The following is a 6,218-nucleotide window of genomic DNA, read 5'->3' as shown; positions in this document are numbered from 1 at the left end:
CAGCATGGTACTGACACAAAAACAGACACATAGACCAATGGAACAGAAGAGAGAACCCAGAAATGGACCCTTGGCAATTTGGGCAACTAATCTTTGATAAAGCAGGAAAAAACATCAGGTGGAAAAAGGACTGTCTCTTCAATAAATGGTGCTGGGAAAATTAAACAGCTGCATGCAAAAGAATGAAACTTTACCACTCTCACACCATACACAAAAATAAACTCCAAATGGATGAAAGACCTTGATGCGAGATAGGAATCCATCAAAATCTTAGAGGAGAACATAGGCAGCAACCTCTACGACATCGGCCAAAGCAACCTTTTTCATGACACATCTACAAAGGCAAGAGAAACAAAAGATAAAATGAACTTGTGGGACTTCATCAGAATAAAAAGCTTCCGCACAGCCAAGTAAACAGACAAAAAAAAAAAAAATAAGAGGCAGCCCAAGGAATGGGAGAATATATTTGCAAATTATGCTACAGATAAAAGACTGGTAGNACAAAGAACTTCTCAAACTCACTCAATACACGAGAAACAAACAAATCAAAAAATGGGCAGAAGATATGAACAGACACTTTTCCAATGATGATATACAAATGGCTAAAAGACAAATGAAAAAGNCCCACGGAATGGGAGAATATATTTGCAAAGGACACCACAGATAAAGGACTGGTATCCAAGATCTACAAAGAACTTCTCAAACTCAATACACGAGAAACAAATAAACAAATCATAAAATGGGCAGAAGATATGAACAGACACTTTTCCAATGAAGACATACAAATGGCTAACAGACACATGAAAAAATGTTCAAAATCATTAGCCATCAGGGAAATTCAAATCAAAACCACACTGAGATACCACCTTACGCCAGTTAGAATGGCAAAGATAGACAAGGCAAGAAACAACAATTGTTGGAGAGGATGTGGAGAAAGGGGATCCCTCCTACATTGTTGGTGGGAATGCAAGTTGGTACAGCCACTCTGGAAAACAGTGTGGAGGTCCCTTAAAAAGTTAAAAATTGAGCTACCCTATGATCCAGCCATTGCACTACTGGGTGTTTTCCTCACAGATACAGACGTAGTAAAGAGAAGGGCCATATGCACCCCAATGTTCATAGCTGCATTGTCCACAATAGCCAAATCATGGAAGGAGCCGAGATGCCCTTCAACAGATGACTGGATTAAGAAGCTGTGGTCCATATATACAATGGAATATTACTCAGCTATCAGAAAGAATGAATTCTGAACATTTGCTACAACATGGACGANCCAATGTTCATAGCTGCATTGTCCACAATAGCCAAATCATGGAAGGAGCCGAGATGCCCTTCAACAGATGACTGGATTAAGAAGCTGTGGTCCATATATACAATGGAATATTACTCAGCTATCAGAAAGAATGAATTCTCAACATTTGCTGCCACATGGACGGCACTGGAGGAGATAATGCTAAGTGAAATAAGTCAAGCAGAGAAAGACAATTATCATATGATTTCTCTCATCTATGGATCATAAGAACTAGGAAGATCGGTAGGGGAAGAAAGGGATAAAGAAAGGGGGGGTAATCAGATGGGGGAATGAAGCATGAGAGACTATGGACTCTGAGAAATAAACTGAGGGCTTCAGATGGTAGGAGTGTGGGGGAGGGATAGGCTGGTGATGGGTAGTAAGGAGGGCACATATTGCATGGTGCACTGGGTGTTATACGCAACTAATGAATCACTGAACTTTACATCAGAAACCAGGGATGTCCTGTATAGTGACTAACATAATATAATAAAAAACAGTAAAATATAATAAATAAATAAATTTATATTTAAAAACAAATTCAGACTTATGTAAACATTAATCAGTTTAAATCAGTTTATTAGAGAACTTTGTAGAAAAAAATTCTCCTGAGAAAGTAAAAATTTTATATTTATATGTAATGTATCAGAAATCCAATCCAGTGTTTTCACCACTTGTAAATACTCCTAAAAGCTGGAATAACATAAGCATAGAGATTCAACTCAAGATTCAAGATACGGAAAAAAATAATTGCAAATTAGTATTTGTGACCACTTACTAACAACAGTTTCAACTATACTGATAGACAATTAAAGTTCCTAAAAGTATAAATTTTCGTAAAAACAAAGTTGAAGAAAAGTGAGCCAAATAAACTTATGACCAATGAAGACATCACAGAATGGTGTATTACTATTTATCATATGTAAAATTATAACACAAAAATACTGTTTGTCATTTCTATTGCATTTCATACATAGTAAATTAATTTTGAAGGAAAAAAATATCAATGTGGAGGTCCCTTAAAAAGTTAAAAATTGATCTATGCTATGACCCAGCCATTGCACTACTGGGTGCTTACCTCAAAGATACAGACGTAGTGAAGAGAAGGGCCATATGCACCCCAATGTTCATAGCTGCATTGTCCACAATAGCTAAATCGTGGATGGAGCCGAGATGCCCTTCAACAGATGACTTTATTAAGAAGTTGTGTTCCATATATACAATGGAATATTACTCAGCTATCAGAAAGAACGAATTCTGAACATTTGCTGCAACATGGACGGCACTGAAGGAGATAATGCTAAGTGAAATAAGTCAAGCAGAGAAAGGCAATTATCATATGATTTCTCTCATCTATGGGACATAAGAACTAGGAAGATCGGTAGGGGAAGAAAGATATAAAGAAAGGGGGGTAAACAGAATGGGGAATGAAACATGAGAGATTATGGAGTATGAGAAACAAACTGAGGGCCTCGTTGGGGGGGGAATGGGATAGACCGGTGATGGGTATTAAGGAGGGCACATATTGCATGGTGCACTGGGTGTTATACACAACTAATGAATCATCGAACTTTACATCGGAAACTGGGGATGTACTATATGGTGACTAACATAATATAATAAAAAAATTTAAAAAATCCTGCTGTTTGAAGAAGAGAGCTCATATTTTCCATTTGTGCTGTGCCCTGTAAATTATGCAGGGTATGAACAGTCTCCTTTCTGCCAAATCTGAAAAAGTAAAGACAATTTCTTCACTTATCAGTGAGGAGCAGTAATAGCAATCTACTTGAATTGGAAGTTCACCTGAGCTGCGAGGTTTTTATTAGATTTGATAGTGGTTCCTGTCTTGAAAAGTGATTTATGAATGACTAAAATTGGTGTATGTAAGTTTACTTCCCACGAACCTGTTTCAGTAAAACCATGAAACATAATGAGTGGAAAATAAAACATCATGTGAGAAACATGATCTCCTACAAAGATAGAAGTGGCTATTGAGCATGTGTTTAGTGTGGAGTGGTTATGGGAATGTCTCTGAAATTGTTAATCCTATTAAACTTTTAATACAGTCAGCTTATAATTAACATCACAATTTCTTGATCTAAGTCGACACATCCAAGTCTTATACTTGATCTGGAGGATACTTGATATTAAATCATTTTTCTAGGATTCATTTCCCTAAAAGGAGCATTAGCTTGTTATATTTTATTCAGAATGGTACACAGATTTTAGAATCCCTGATGAAATCTCAGCTTAATCTTTATGAAAAGTAAGTTACCATAAATTGGAAAAAAAAATTACTGGCACAGGTAAGTCACAAGTCTATAAGAAGTTTTCTGACTTTTAGTTAAATTCAGGAATTCAGGAAAATTTTATTTTTCTGTTTACATGTATTGGTAAATAAATTGCAAGTACTAGAACTGTTATGTTGAATGACATTATTTATACATTTAAAAGAGCCATTTTCATTGAGAACATACTAGCATACAATGAGTGCATTTGAAATTTATGAGAAAAAGTGCCATAAAGAAAAAAAAGATAAGACTCATAATTACATATATATTTGCAAAATAATTTGGTCCATGCATGAATGATTTTCTTCTCTTCTGATTTTAATCCTTGCACTCTAAGCATAAAATAATAATTTATTTACTGTACACGATGAATGGACTTATAATCAATGTTCGGTACATATGCAAAAAAGCTTGTCTATCTTTTCACAAAGTGTATTCTCTAAATCACTCTTCTCAGGGCCCCCATCACTTCCTTGTTTCTCAGGCTGTAGATGATGGGGTTGAGCATTGGGGTCAGAATGGTGCAGAAGACAGCTAAGACCTTGTCCTCTGTGGGAGATCAGAAGGATCTTGGATAGATACGTATAAGAAAAGGGCGCAAAGTAAAAAGTGACCACAGTGAGGTGGGTGCTGCGGGTGGAATAGGCCTTCTTCCTCCCTTCAGTTGACTACATGTGACAAATTGTAAAGAGGACCCGGCCACAGGAACATGCAGTGCAAACGAAAGGAAACACAAGGAAGAGGGTGGTGCTCACAAACACCGTGTACTCATAGACGCAGGTGTCCATGCAGGCCAGAGTCACCATGGCTGGAACATCACAGAAGAAATGGTTGATGGTCCTGGATCAACAGTAAGGGATATGGAGGGCATATACAGTGTGGGCACAGGAGTTGATTGAGCCCATGATCCAAGATCCTGTTATCATCAGTGCACACACTTTTTTGCTCATACGGATGGGATAGTGGAGAGGAAAACAAATAGCCACATAACGATTATAGGCCATAGATATCAGGAGCAATGCTTCTGCACCTGCTAAAGTCAAGAATAAGAAGCTCTGAAACCCACACCCGATGAAGGAGATAGACTTATTTCCAAACACAAAATTGGAAACCATCCTGGGGACAATTGTGGAGATGTAGTCTAGGTCAATGAGAGTGAGCTGAATGAGTAAGAAATACATGGTGTGTGGAGATGGTTGTCTAGGAAGATGAGGAGAATCATGGACAGGTTGTCAAACAGAGCCATTAGAAAGATAAGAATGATGACAATGAAAAGGAAGAGGCCAATTCTTGTTGCTGGGAACAACCCTAAGAGGATGAAGTCAGTTGATGTTTGAGTATAATTTTCCATGGGGCATTGATAGGATTTTCCTATAAGCAGACAGAAAAGTGAGTCAATCATGGAAATAGAGGATCTTTTTAATGTACCATTTTAGTCAGACTGCATACTATTTAAAATGTTAAAAGTCTTAAGTGAATAACTGAAATTTTCTATTTTGGAGAAACAAAACAAAACACTTTAGTGACCCAGAGATCAAAATTTGAAGATGGTAAGCATTTGTAGCCTATGTCTTTTCTAGAAAATCCTTAAAGTCATTAAAAATACCACATATTTATTAAGAATTCATTAGGAAAATTATGTTTATGACTGTACACAAACACAAACTTTGCCAAAAATCAGATGTTTATTCAAAATACATGCACAAAAAATCAATGTAAATACATACATTATTTAGTTATTTTAAGAATAAACGCTTTGGGGCGCCTGGGTGGCACAGCGGTTAAGCGTCTGCCTTCGGCTCAGGGCGTGATCCCGGCGTTATGGGATCGAGCCCCCACATCAGGCTCTTTTGCTATGAGCCTGCTTCTTCCTCTCCCACTCCCCCTGCTTGTGTTCCCTCTCTCGCTGGCTGTCTCTATCTCTGTCAAATAAATAAAATCTTTAAAACAAAAAAATTCTTTAAGAATAAACGCTTATGACCCATAAAGGATGATTCTTCTTTCATGCTTAAGACTTTCTTCTAAAGCTGAAGCAGCCTATCACCTTCTGTTTAGGGGCATTTCCTTCTTGAGTCCTCTTTACACAGTAACATCTATTCAAACATCTTTTTTTTAAGATTTTATTTGTTTATTCGACAGAGAGAGAGACAGCCAGCGAGAGAGGGAACACAAGCAGGGGGAGTGGGAGAGGAAGAAGCAGGCTCATAGTGGAAGAGCCTGATGTGGGGCTNTGGGGCTCAATCCCATAACGCCGGGATCATGCCCTGAGCTGAAGGCAGACGCCTAACCGCTGTGCCACCCAGGCACCCCTAATCAAACATCCTTGAAGTCATGTAAATGTATTGTTTTCATCTGTTCTGAAATCTTAAATGAATTCTTATTGTCAAGTACAATTTATAGAAAATCGTTTCCTTCTGGATCCTCAACCAGTTTCTGAAAGTTCACGTAGACCCTTCAACTAAATACCTACACACCATACTCATGGTAGGTTTCACATATGAAAGAGTTCTTCCAAATAGCATTATGTTTTTTTCTTTATTTTATTTTATTATTTATTTATAAAAATTTTTTATTATATTATGTTAGTCACCATACAATACATCCCAAGTTTTTGATGTAAAGTTCCATGATTCATT

At 37.3% G+C, this 6,218-nt stretch overlaps 1 pseudogene; it reads right to left on the bottom strand.

The window, feature by feature from the left end:
* Window positions 1-4,021: 4,021 nt before the first annotated feature.
* On the bottom strand, window positions 4,022-4,933 carry LOC100474428 (annotated as a pseudogene).
* Window positions 4,934-6,218: the final 1,285 nt, after the last annotated feature.

Source organism: Ailuropoda melanoleuca, unplaced genomic scaffold (assembly GCF_002007445.2).
Source record: "Ailuropoda melanoleuca isolate Jingjing unplaced genomic scaffold, ASM200744v2 unplaced-scaffold34136, whole genome shotgun sequence".
Classification (NCBI taxonomy): Eukaryota; Metazoa; Chordata; class Mammalia; order Carnivora; family Ursidae; genus Ailuropoda; species Ailuropoda melanoleuca.
The sequence above is the reverse complement of the archived record's forward strand: the minus strand, read 5'-3'. Positions and strand labels throughout refer to the sequence as shown.